Below are 14,665 nucleotides of genomic sequence, written 5' to 3'. Positions count from 1 at the left end.
ATCTTTTGGGGTGAATGTTCATAGACTTGAAACAGTTGTACAACTGATACCGTAATATGTCTAAGCCAAATAACCTTTTAGCTTTCTTTTAACTATTGGCTAATGCCCCTTTAAGCAACTAGCCCAGACATAAATCAGGTATCAATATATATATATAATGAGCTCTCACATTTACAATTACCCTACACACATACTATAAAATGGGGCATTATTTCCATGGTTTGGGAACTCTCATGTTGTTTGCACCAGTTTTGCAGTTTTGGGGTGAATCTAAAGATTATCATATTACACAGTCTGGAGTCACTTCACATTGCCCTGTTAATGATATCTGAGTATAGCATTTAGTGGTTTACCGCTGTTGGAATCCCTGCTTGGAAAGAGATGAGTTATGATATCATCAGTCATGATATATTTACTCTCTAATCAGAATCACATTTTCTGCAGCAGTAGAATTACCAGTAATACCAATAAAATAACTTCTGCTATCCCCTTAATTTTATGTGGAAGGGTTTTCCATCACCTTTACCCCACCATAACTTTTGTTGAGTGGTGATCTGGCTATTGCACCTGTCTGGTGGGTGTAGATTTGCGGTTAATATTGCTTCTCCTAACACAGTATAATTACTACACTACTAAACAATCTTTGTGATAATCATGGGGTTGGTAGTTGAAGAGTCTCCTGCACACCTTATTTATAAAGTTCATAAGCAGGATTGTTTTTTTGACAATATTTTTATAATGGCAAAATTATATTTTTGAAAGTATTTACCGGGAAACAATAACTTTGAGCTACCGCTAAATAAAGTCCTTATTTGTAGCTAGGACAGAGTCCTAACATTCCAACGTCTGGCATTTTTAGAGGCACACCGTTTTAGACCTCAGGTAAAAATTCAACTATTGTTAGAATAGACAAGAACATATCTCCCAAGTGTGTGCAGAGCAGCCCAGATTTTTGGGCTGCCGTACTGCCACACTTTTTGTCGACAGTGGGGAGACCTCATGACTCTGCAACTAAGCACCTTGCAAGGTGAGCATCTGGCCTTATCTCCTCTCTCATCCCAGTCTCGCCTTTAGCCATACTGCCCAACAGATTTGTTTGCAGACCTCTTTAGGTAGCTTGGAACATCTCCTTCAAAGTCTGCATATATTTTCTTTTTTGTGTGACCATGACCAACTTACACAAGTTGTTATGGCAGCATTTGTTGGCAAGGTTTCTTGCTGTTCATTTTCTTTTAACCCCTTCGCGACCTTTGCCGGTTCAGGACCGTTATGACATGAAGGTCACTAAATGACCTTTGACGGTCCTGAACCCTCAAAAAGTAAAATAAGCTTAGAAAGTGATCAACGATCACTTTCTTCGCTTAAACGGCGTTACTGTAATGCCTCGATGTCGAGGCATTCAGTAACGCCGAGATCGGCATCGGGGGCCATGTCTGGCCCCTCCCCGAGGCGTCAACAGCCGCCATACATTGTATGGCGGCGGACGCCCGTTTTAAAAGCGTTTAGGAGGCGATCAACGATCGCCTCCTAAACTTAAATGGTGTCGCTGGAATGCCTCGATCAGGAGGCATCCAGCGACACCAAACACTTACCTCTGGGTGGGCTGTGACCGCTCCGGAGAGCGGTCACAGCCGCAGCTGCCGGTGTTCTTCGCCATCAACAAGATGGCGGCCGCCCTGTAAAAGAAACAAACAAGTCTTTAAAGTTTGCTAGATGGTCTAGAGAACTCTGGCTCCACTTGCAGGTTGAATACAGGTACTGCATTCAACCATGCAAGTCAATGGAGCCCAGCTTTCTAATCACAATGTGATTAGTAAAATATTCCAAAAAAAAAAAATATGGGAAAAATTAAAAGTGCTAACATTTAAAAATAATTATGCAGTGATGTCACTAGATGAACCATCCAGCAAAATGTGTAAAAAATATATATATAAAAAAAAAAAGTATTAAAAAAATAAAATAAAAAAATAAAGTTTATTATTTTGAGCAAGTGCTAAAATTTCTCAAAAATCTCAACAAAGAGTTAAAATAAAAGCACTTCAAATACCCAAGGTGTGTCTAATATAAAAAAAAATGGCTGATGGGGTAAATTGGAGTGGCTGAGCTCAAAGATAGGGCATAGGTACAGACTTTCCAAAATGGACAAAAAAAGCGCACTTCCCAAATGTGGCATTTTAAATCTCAAACAACACGACAAATCCATGCATGTCGGGTATCACTGCACTCAGGAGATGTTCCTGAACACACATTGGGGTGTTTGACAGTGGCATATACCAGGACCTGTATATCTATAACTAAAGTACAATTTGTGTGAAAAAAAATAAAAAAAAATTACTATTACAAAGTGTAGTTGTATAATTGGTGCATGGAAAGGGTTAAAATAACAGCATTTGGAATACCCTGGGGTGTCTAGTTTTCAAAAATATATGGTTTGAATGGGTTAAATTGAGTTAACCGGCTTCAAAGATGTTCCAAAGAGGAGATGGAGGCAGAATGACCAGATTTGTAAAAAAGATTTGGAAATCATAAAACGCTGCTTGTACTTATTGCCCTATAACTTACAAAAAACAGCAAAAAAACATAAAAACATTGGGTATTTCTAAACTCAGGACAAGTAGTAGAATCTATTTAGCTAGTTTTTTTACTTGCTTTTTTAGGTGAGTAAAAGATTTTTCAAATGAAAGTCATAAAATGTGTTTTTTTTCAATTTTTCACCATGTTTTTTTTATTTTTTTTATAGTAAATAAGATGATACGATCAAAATAATGGTATCTGAAAAAAGCCCATCTTGTCCTGAAAAAAACAATATATAACTTATGTGGGTTCACTAAATGGGTGAGGAGAAAATTACAGCTGAACACAAGCACCACAGAAGTATTAAAACAGCCTCGGTCCCACAGGGTACAAAATGAAAACTGAGCCCGGTCCTTAAGGGGTTAAAGAATCATCATATAACAATCATGTTTACAGACAAAAATTAAGGGTTTTTCACTTTATCCCGTGTATTCAGTGACATCACTAAAGGATAGGACTTGGGAAAAGCATGGGCCTGCAAGCTCCAACCAGTCTAAATGGTAAAAATCGCCAGCATTATTTCTCATTGTTGAAACAAAATCTTTACTTTTACAACATCAATCCAGGTGGCTTTTGTTGTCCTTTTTTCTGTTTCATAGGCTGTAATTTAACATTTTTCCTTCCTAAGAAGACCTTCACGTAGTAATGTGAACAAGAACAGGCTTGGCTTTGAACTGTACAGTACAGATCTAATTACACAGCTTGCAGCCATAGAACTGCTCTTTATTCAGAATTAATTTTCTGGATGTATTTGCATAATTTAATACATCGTGGATAACAACTGAAATTCCATTTTTATTTTTTAAACAGAGTAAAAGCTAAATTAAATCCTATACAAATGTGCTTATACAAATATGTCAGTAAACAAAACAAATTCAAAATACTCCTACTTTAGTGTTTTTATTATTACTATCAATTTTGCATTTGTTAGTATTTGGAATTTATGTCAAGTCGGAATTGTAATATGATATCGATTTAATGTTGCACATATTTAAATGCTTTTTATGTATGTCTTAATCAGGTTGTAATATATTAACCTTTATACATATCCTCAGGTCACCAAGGTAGTCTTCTAAAATATTTGCCAATATGGCTACCAGAACATGGCTGTGGCCCCCACAGAAAAAAAGGACTTGCAAATGGTCTTCAGCTTTGTTAAAAATATACACACTTGTGTAATGTTGTAGACAGATGTAAAAAAATAACGCCTACCCATTCACCTCCTAGCCTTGTTTCTACTGTTCTTACATTGAGCTAAATGAGCAGCATGGACGTAGAACAGGCTTAAAACTATCTCTTCCTAGTATGTAGTTTGTTGCATCCTTTTCTCGAATTGTACACAATGAAATTAATAGAAAGTGTTATGGGATGTGCTCAGTTGCAATTCCTCTGTTTTTAAAAGCCAAGAAAATAGGCAGGAACTAGAAAATTAAGCTGAACCATGTGAGTTTGTATCATGGTTGATAACCCTTTAACTTCACTGGCAATGTAGAGGTCCTAAGGTCTTAGGCAGATTGATGTAGATGATGTGCTGATTGATAGTAGCAGACAGTAACTACTGCATGTTGGCTACCTTAGTTTTAGGGCTATTCCTGCACCTCTCTGCCATATGTAAGTCGGGACTGTCCATCTCGCAATCAATTGGCCCTCAGTGGGCTAATGATGTTGTGCGCTTAACTTTACTGTCACTTAATCCAGTCCTTCAGCTGTCCATTGCAGGAAAGTTACCACACATCTCTAGGTGTTGCCCCAGGTACAGTGCCCTCCACTAATATTGGTTAAGCGCAGTGGCAACACTGGGAGTCAAAGGCTTAAGGAGGATGTAAGTAGAAAACCCGGATTCCAGAGGAGTTTGAAAAGTTTTGTTATAGAGGACTCAAGTTACACATGTTTCTTGCGTTATATTCTATTGCCCTCCTTACTTTTCTCCCCTCGCTCTCTACCACTTTACCTGCCCCCTCTTTTTCTTAAGGATAATGGGACTCGAGAGTATCACCTCAGTTGGACTGGATTGACGGTATTATGATAAAAGGGTGGATTACAAGGCTGCAAGTAAAGATTCCCAACACCAACCTAAACCGTATCCCACAATTTTTATCAATAATGATATTAACATTATATCCCACAATTGAGAGGCCTCAATATACATCAAAAAGACATATTTTACAACTACAAGAAACCCACTTAAGGACACATAATATGCCTACTTTTTGGGATAACATTAGTTTAAAACTTATATGGCTCTCACCAAAGCCAAAAGAACAGGGTTAGCATCTTCATTGGAAACTCATTGGAATTCCCATGCCAATCAGTTAAATCAGACAGACTGGGTCCCTTCCTTGGGCAGGCGGCCAGTGGCTTTCCTGAACGTCTACACTCTTGTATCTCTGAACAATTCTGCACTCGTCTCACATATCTTCTGATTCCTCTCCGTAACCACCTGTTGATAGTAGGAGGCAGAGTACCCATCCCTCACAACACTAAATGTTTAAAATACGTTGTGAAGACCTTAGCATTAACAGATGTCTGAAAACGCATGAATCAAAAAAACCTTAGATTATCCTTTTTTATACTCTCAAACCTCCTAGTCCAGAATTTATTTTTTGTTCTGCATTACAGCTCTGGCCAGATCTTCAATCTCATCTACAATGCACTACATATCTTGGTTGGACCATGGGTCAGTAGAGTGCAAACTCACAATTGCTACTCCAGGAGCATCAAGATCAAACTGGAGATTGGATGAGGTTTTTTTTTCTGGCAGACATGACAGTGGTGAATGTTGAGAGACACTTACATACATTTTTCCAACGTAATAGAATACAAGACACCGAGATACCCTTAATTTTGCAGGCACACAAAGCCTTTAACCGAGGATCATTTATCAAGATAGTGGCAAGACGTAGAAGGAGGAGATAGGAAGCTATACAAAAGCAGACGGATATGCTATCTGCCCTAGAAGCCCAACAAAAAGTTACCCTGTTAAAGGATGTGCTAGAGGGAAACTTAACCTTCTGTTGAGCCAAGATGCCATACACAAAACATAGTTAAAATAATTGATAGCACAAGTATCTCTTGGATTACAACACAGGAGAAAGCATCCGCTGAGTTTTTTCAAACTTTATGATGGGAATAATCAGAAAAATTTGTAAAAATGAGTAATCAAGTGTCCCTAAGCCGTGAAGTCCTTTTCTCTCACTCCACAGAAGAAGAAATCATTACGTTCATTAAAACATTATAAAATGCCAAGGCGCTGGGTCCCGATGGTATTTCTGGCCCCCTACTATAAATAAAAGTAAAACAGAATTAGCCCCTTCACTTACTAGAGTTGTTTAACACCTCCCAAGAAAGGGTGCTTCCACTTCCTGAGATGTTGGGAGCCAAAATTATTGTTGTCCACATGGAAGAATAAGATCCAGTCAAATGTGGGAGTTATCAACCAGTATCCCTAATTAATGCAGACATGAAGCTATACTTTAAAGTGCTAGCGGTCACAATAGGACAGATGATCTCTTCACTGGTCCATGCTGATCAAGTGGGGTTTATCCCCCATAGAGAGGCACCAGACAGTGTCAGACGCACAGCTGATCTTGTTGAACTTGCCAAGTACTTTTCGCACTTTATTTAAAGCCGCTGGCAACAGCAATAAGGTCACTCTGGGACATTACTGAAGTTAGGGTAGATGCCCAACAGTACAAATGAAGCCTCTTTACAGATAACATTCCGCTTACCCTGACAAACCTGATTATTTCTCTACTAAATCTTTACCAACTCCAAGATTTGGGGAGTTCTCCAAGATTTTGGGATATAAAATAAACACAGCTAAATGTTAGGCGTTATACATAAATCTAGCAAAATAGATATGATACAACATAGATTGCATTTCGGTGAAGGGCAAACACAATATAATATCTAGGAACTAATATCACCAACTAGTTCTGAAAAAGTTACAAGAGTAGGCCAACTACCCAATATCATAGCTTGGGTGCATGTATGCTCTGAAAATGAACACCTTGTCTTGTCTGCTGTACCTCTTCCGCACAGTCCCCATCTCAATACACAAAAAAGATATAGATGACATGCAGACACAAATGTTCAAATTTATATAGAGGAAACAAAAAATCAATAGAGAAACATTAACTCTCCCTAAAGACAAAGGAGGCCTTGCTATGCCTAGACTGCTTGGCAGCCAGATTTTCATAACTTGAAGCTTGGTCTCTCCCAATAAATGTGATGCCGTTGGTAGGCATAGAGAACAAGTGGTTTTCCCACCACCAAATCCAATTGGCACCTTGGACAGACCACAGAATCCCCAGCACCTCTGTCTCAAACCCTCTTTTCTGTGTGTTTTTCGGCCTCCCTATTCTATCTTCATGTACACAATTTACATCCCTATCCTTTTCCCGTGAATGAAACCTATTAAGAAATTAATGAATGACGCTATTTATTAATACAAGAAATACAAATGAAATCACAATAGAAGGTGTTATTCTTTCAAGTCCTTGAGACAGTTTCCAGGTCTTCAATTTAAACTAAAAACAAAACAAAAAAAAAAAGCGTTATGTATAGTTATAACAAATTATACTAGGATTAACAACTGCAATGCATTTAGTGCCTAAGCCACTGAAAATCTAAGGAGTTCTGCATATTTTTGCATCGTATTTGTTTTATGTAATGTGAGTAAACGGGTTACCTCCGCTTCCTTCCGTGTTCTCGCTTTTTGGTGTCCTGTAACATGACAAAATAAAATGTTTAGAAGAAGAAATTAATTAAAAGACAAATGAGTAATAAAAGCAATACTTACAATTTCCTTCTAAAATATTCCGGCCACAGTTTCACACGGACAATGAAGCATGTGCCAATGATGAAGCAGAAAATTATAACAAAACAGATGCTTCCAGTGTTTAACAGGTTTTCTACTTCTGCATCTTTAAAATATTCCTCCAGGGTGTCTAAAAAAAAAAACCAAACAAATAAAGGAATAGTTTAACGTCAGTTATTAGAAAATACACTAAAAAAAGTTGAAACAGTTATAAATATGGCTTTCCATAAATGTTTCCTGGATACACAGACAACAGACAAACATCTATTATCTGTAATTATGTATTTGTGTATGTATATAGTTACTGATACTTTCCTGTTTCAAATATATATATATATATATATATACACACACATACACACATATTTGCAGAGTAAGAGTAGATGGGTATCTGTTGACAGCAATGGGTGAACGAGTTCTTAAACTTTACAGAGCATGAACTTTCAATAATGATCCTTTCACATACCTTGTTGTGTTTCTTTTTTGGCCATTGGAGAAGGTGGTGGTTGGTAGAAAGCTGTGGAAAGTAAAAAATAAAAAACAAACATTTAAAGAAAAGCTGTTCTGGTTTTTTCCTATTAGATATTGTAGGTTATGGTATAGTTGTGTGAACTCACCCACTTTCATATTCTTTAACTGGAATATAGAAAACAACATTACCTTTCCGGAATCTCTGAAACGGTGCTCTGTTAGTTGTTGGGTGGATGGGAGTTTGTCGCTTATGACCTACAGAAACCATACAAAAGTTTACTTATAGTAGAAATATTTAAAAAAAAATATATATATATAAATACTTTGCCGAGGAATATATTGAGTTGAGAAAGATAAGATTTTCCAAACAAAAAATAAATCAGGTCACCTCAATGTAGCCTATCGTTCATTACGTAGAAAAAGGATGTATGTGTGTGTAATATCACGGATATGCTGTACACACTGGTGTAAAGGATGGTGCATATGTAAACCATAGGAATTGAAAGTAGATAATTTTGTGTGCAGTATCCATAACGTAAGAAATTCCTTCTACTAACACAAAGTCCTTGTGAGTGTCAGTACAGACGTTTGCCAGAACTGAGATGGTAACTGAGAGAAATACTTGGCTGGCTGTAATCTAGCCATGCTAGGCCAAACCAGGTTATAGTATATGCATGACATTAACTTTATTAACAGATTAAATGTATGATCAAGAGAAACCTACCTTCCCAACTGGTGAGCCTTTCTTCGATCTCCTTAACTGTCTTCTCATCTCGCACATTCAGTTTTTCAGACGTGTCTAAAGATAAAAAGAGAGACAAAGGGTTGCATAGGAATTTAGGGATATAAATGTTTCCCTGAGTTTCATGGATTTCATATGTTACAATGGTGGCCAATAGTTTACACTAATTGACTAATCAGTCTTCACTTATTTAATATTTTAGATCATAATATTAACACGCTACAATTAATTGTATTGCAGAATCCCAGTAATGGCATGCAATGCTGATGATATCCTGCCTTTAAAATCCCACAGTTACATACAACATTCCTACAAAATATGTGCAGTTGAAATGAACCCAATAATGTATAGGAGTAAAGGGAATGGTCAGAGTGAATTCAAAGCACCCAGGATGGGCTCAGTAGTGTAAATGTCCTGTAATGTTGTTTCTTGGTGGTGTATTTGCTCTATTCCTGCACTTTAAGGTTGTATATCTGGTTGCTTACCTTCACTTTTTGTCTGAGAATTCTCCTTTACAGGCGATAACTCATTTTGAATATGCAATAAAGAGAATTGTCATAGACACATAAGACTTAACAAATAATATTTGTCATCTTAATGGATTCTGAATCAAATCAATCCGGGTTCTATACGTTATTGTAAAGGGTTTGTTTAATATCTGTTCCTGGGACTTCTTTGTAAAACAGTTGTTGAATTTATTATTGCTTACTCCTATACTTATTTGAAAACATTCAGTCACTGGCTTCGAGGGCCAAATGAAAGCAAGACTAAAAGAAGATTTTCTAGATACAGCTGTGCTCAAAAGTTTGCATACCCTGGCAGAAATTGTAAAATCTTGGCATTGATTTTGAAAATATGACTGATCAAGCCTTTGTTCAAGGCTAGTGACCATACGAAGCCATTTATTATCATATAGGTTTTTTTCCCCCCATTTAATAAAAAAAAAACCCCAAACTAACAAAAAAGGTTCTATAATGATCTCCCTGGTCTATGGGTTTATAATGTACAATGATATAAATAGTGCACATACCTCTGTCTTTACCTGTGATGGTCATGAAAAGACCAAAAAAAAGTAACATGAAGCAGCAGATATATTTCTCCATCTTCACATTCAGCACACAAATGCACTAGAGAGCTAATTGACTGCAGCTTTGGTACCCAGGCTGTGGCTGTGGCTGTGGCTGTGGCTGTGGCTGTGGCTGTGGCTGTGGTGTCACTGACATTATGATGCTATAATGCAGGGAAAAGGTATTCACTCACTGGTCACAGTCCTGGCTTCAAGAAACCTCTACCCCAGCCCAATAAATTGAGTTGCATGATATTGTTCACATAAATAAAGTTGGATGTGTATTCTCTGTTTTCTCTCCCATTTGTTTTTCCCATTTCCCTATTTTTCTTCTTTTCCTGGTTGTTCTCTGTCTCTCCTTTTTTCTTTCTCTGCCTCTCACATCTCCCCAAAACATGAGATCTATTAAGTATTTCAGTTGTTGTGGGTTGCATTCCAGCATTTAAATTAATTTAACAAATCTAACTAAAAGAGTACAAAGAGGTGTACATTTCATGTGATAGGTTAAGAACATCCATTCCTTTTACAGTAATTAGGATGGTCTGTTGCTTTAAACCTCCTAGTGTCTAACCAATGATTTCTTATTGCTGGGTAATATTAGCTTTTATATAACTGTTTCACGATGTACCCCTCCCCCCTTTTAATGGAATTCAAGTAGAGCAGTTTCTGTAGATCTAAGAGCATAATGATGCATAATTCTACTCACTGAGCTTACAGAATAAGAATCCAAAACAGTCCAAAAAAAACTTGATGCACAAAGCTAAAACTCTTATTTTTTACACCTCATTAAACCAAACTACACAGCAAATGAAACCATTGTTTACATCATTAAAACAAACCTTACTTTGAAAGTGTTTTTCCCCAATAGCGATTTGAGCTGCACACGGCTTAAATTTTACGATAACTGAAAAAGTTATTTTCAGGACACTTCTTGGCCTGTCTTGGAAACCACCACTATACAATGTACTAGTAAAATTAGTACTATTGACTGCACAATTGGCCAAATTTTGGTAAAGAGACTCTGTCTGAAAGAAATCTTAGATGAGATGTTTGAATTTACATGCAGTATAGCTTCCAACAGTATTCTGGTGGTCGGTAGTCCTGTCAAATCTCCTGTGTATCAGGCACGGCAGCTTAGTCTGTATCGAGCAATTTGTGTTGGATAGGACTTGTGACCAAATGAGTTTTTGCCGGGTGTTTAGTCGTGCTTGACTCCCAGAAGAAAAATTTCCATCCCTGGCCTAATGTATGTATTGTTACATTTATGATACATTTCATCTAAGAAGACCATGGCAACCACCAAGGCATTTGATTCTGAACTCTTATGACCCTAATGTATTTGATATATAGTCTCCTCCAGAAAATACTCTGGTTGACTGCTATATATATATATATATATATATATATATATATATATATATATATATATATATATATATATATATATATATATAAAGCAGTCAACCAGAGTAGGAAAGTCAGGAATGACTGAAACATTGACTTTGTTTGAATAAAGAAATATTGTTAATTTAAAGACCTGGAGTGCTGACCATCTCTTGAAAGTGCTTTATATGGAAACTGCTAGTTACTAGCACCAGGCTTGGGAAACCTGGAATGGTGTGCAATGGACTTTGTGAGTAAATATATAGATATATATATAGAGATATATATATAGAGATATAGAGATATCTATATATATTGAGATATATATATAATACACTTTTATGGAAACATGTTATCCTGGGTGACGACTAAGCTGCTTCATAAATACTGTAGGCCTAGCAAGACACCCTGATCCAGTATACCAACATGTTACATCTTGTGACCTGTAATGTTCACAAAACCACAAAAACTACCCTTATTGAGCATTTCTATAATATAGAAGCTGTTGATGTTTTTGTATGTGTTTTTTTGGCTTCTTTGTTCAAAGTTATTGTTCCTATGCCAGCATACAAAATATAAAAATGTAACACTTTTGAAAACGTAATGTAGACCTTTATAATATGTTCCCTATAACTACTTGGAATGTCTGGAAATTCTATATAAATTAGGTATTTCAGGACACCTGAATTTTAAAGGGTATTTTCTGTCAATTTCACTAATACTGTTGGGATTCAGGGGGGGAAATATCTGAAAAGGTGTGGGGGTTTTTTTTTGTTTTTTTTTACATATTTTTCACTTGTTTTTACTAGGTTACTCGTTGTAGATTTTCAGATAATCATTTACCTCCGGTATCAAAAGAAAGCTCTATCTATCTCTCCTTGAAAAAAAAAAAAAAACAACAATATATTGTTTGCATTTCTATACTGCTTACAGGAAAGGGGAATAATGAGTGAACTGATAAATGGCAACAAAAAAAAGGCAAAATTGCTCCGGGACTTAACGTACCAAAAACCCCCGGGACTGAAGGAGTTAAAGATTTGAATTCAGTTTGGCTTATTGTCGTTTAACTCACAGCACACACAGCACAAAACTTTTCCTTGTTATCTCCCTTTTATGAGTAATATGAAACCAAGTTAAATAATGCAAAAGCATTAAGAATGTTCAAATCTTCCAAGGTACAAAGCATTTTATTTGTCACCTAGGGTGTTTGATGTTTGGAATGTCTGTCACTTGAAAACATCGAGTGTATTTCTTTTTTCCCCTGCAGTTCTTCTAATTGCGGGCATAGCTCAAAAGCTTGATAAACAACCTGTTAGGGGCACAGTGCAGAGCCATTACACATGACAAGCTTATAAATGAATACACGGCATGTTCGTTCATTTTATTCTTCTAATATCTTTATTTTCTTCTTTCACGTGAAGGTGATGGTTTTCGTTCATGCCAGAAATTCCACTGTGAGGACGGCGATGGCCTTGAGAGAACTCGCAAAAAACAATGGCCACATTTCATATTTTTTGCCAAACCAAGGATCTGATTACGGCCAAGCTGAAAAGCAGGTAAGAATAAGCGAACCCCCTTCTGGCGTTTATCCTTGCACTTGCAACGTCTAGCTGTCAAAACGTGTTGAAAGGGGACAAAAGGTACAGTTCCTATAAAAAATTAACTTTCAGCATGCACTAAGCTGATAAATTGTTAATATTCAGTAAGCGTCAATATGCCTTCTGAGATGTGCTGTTGGTAAGTTGGATGTATTTTCTTTGAGATGTTATAATTAACATGGGGCTTTATGGCCTACTTAGTGCCACTTATATCTCAAGTCGGATTAAAGATTCAATGTATTTTCTTATCTCTTCTGCAAGGGTTTTTTTCCTTTTTCATACAGTCATATTGCTGCAAAATTACTTATTTATCAGAAATTAATTTTTACCGTCTCCACACATTTCTGCATTTATTTTCCCATCTGCATTGAGGATCAACTTCATCAGCATGTGAATGCAAATAGTGGGAGAATGTGCCAGATAGCTATGCATAAAGACATCATACAAAGGTATTAAGTTAGGCTATTAGTTTTAGCTCTGTATGTATAGGTCACACATTTTTTTTATAGAATTTGGAGCTATTCTACAATTAGCATCTTTTAGAACGTATAACCCCATTCAGTTGGTTTCTGTTGCATTTGCTTCAAATGTAACGCTGTATACCATGATTGCTCTGATTTTGTATCGATGAAAATGGCTCATAATGTATAACGCAAAGGTCAATAATATTTCCATGATGCTTAATATGATGAGTAGGTGACACCATCACCATGTATAACAATCATCAGAGGCACTCAGGATAAGGGCTGTGTTCTACAAGCTATACATATTTTATAATGTATTTGAAATTGACATAATATATAAAATGTATGTATTTGCCTGTGCCTGTTTTCTTTGATGTATATCTGATGAGAAAGCCAACATATTCTGCCACTCACCCTGTCTTAAATTCAGAAATACTGTTTCCACCATGGATATTTGTGATACATTTCAAGGGCTGCTATTCCCTTTGAGTGAACATGTTTTAGATCTGATGGTGTAAAAGCGTCCATCTTCCCATTAATCTAAATAATCAATTTGTGTGGGACATCCTATTTTACCCTGACTGGGTTCTAGCTCTTATTTGTAGTCCGTCAGACCTGATTGCATATTGTGTTTATAAAATGTGCGTCTACTGACACTCATCTCATTTTTAATTGACTCAGCATGTACTTGTTCCAGTTATTCACATGCAAGAACATATTGTATTCCAGCATCGCTGACTACTACTACTAATTTTATATAGTTACGAATGTAAGCTTTATAGACCATAGTTTTTCACCCATTTATGGTAGGCATATCTTGTATTGGAGATAGTACTTTATCAGTTTGGTCATATTACCTTTGCCCTTGCTTGCATTGTTCTGTCATAAATTTTGTTGTTAGTTTTTCATACAAAACTCCTGGTTGCCTTCCAATGAGCGACAACACAAACATCCATAGAGTGTGCAAGCCTTTCTATAGTATTGTGTGGACACAGCTGGCCTACAGCAGAAAGGGCAGCATGCCCTAAAGAGCATAAAAGGATATGCTCTTGGGTTGCAGGTAAAATAATAATGGCCACTACGTGTACAAAGCAGAGCAAGAAATAAATATTGGGGGCTCGCGTCACACTATGGTCATGTATTGCTTAGCCCACCACTACGTCAAAGGAACCCAAGTTTGGTGAGTCCTATCAAATTTTACCTTGCTTACTAAGGAGCTGAATCAATGGAACTGCACTGCATTTTAACTTTGAAATAGTGACAGGCTAAGCAATGTATGGCCATATAGTGTGATGAGGTCCCCCAAATTTATGCTTTAGTAGTTTTTTGAATGGTATTCACTGGGTATGCCCTGATTTCTTGCGGTTTTTTGGTGATTGTTATGCCTCAGCATATATACTGAACTGAAGTAATTGCATTCACGGCACGAAACACTTTCAATAGCTAGTGTCTTTAATTTTTTTTTTCTTACCCTAGGGAAATTGCTAATTTTCTCTTACAGAGCAAACATGATCAGAACATGGAAATATATGCATGCTCCTCTGACTA

Source organism: Sceloporus occidentalis, unplaced genomic scaffold, assembly GCF_023333645.1.
Source record: "Sceloporus occidentalis isolate IW3139 unplaced genomic scaffold, rSceOcc1.0.p SCAF_90, whole genome shotgun sequence".
NCBI classification, from domain to species: Eukaryota; Metazoa; Chordata; class Lepidosauria; order Squamata; family Phrynosomatidae; genus Sceloporus; species Sceloporus occidentalis.
This window is presented reverse-complemented; position numbering follows the sequence as displayed.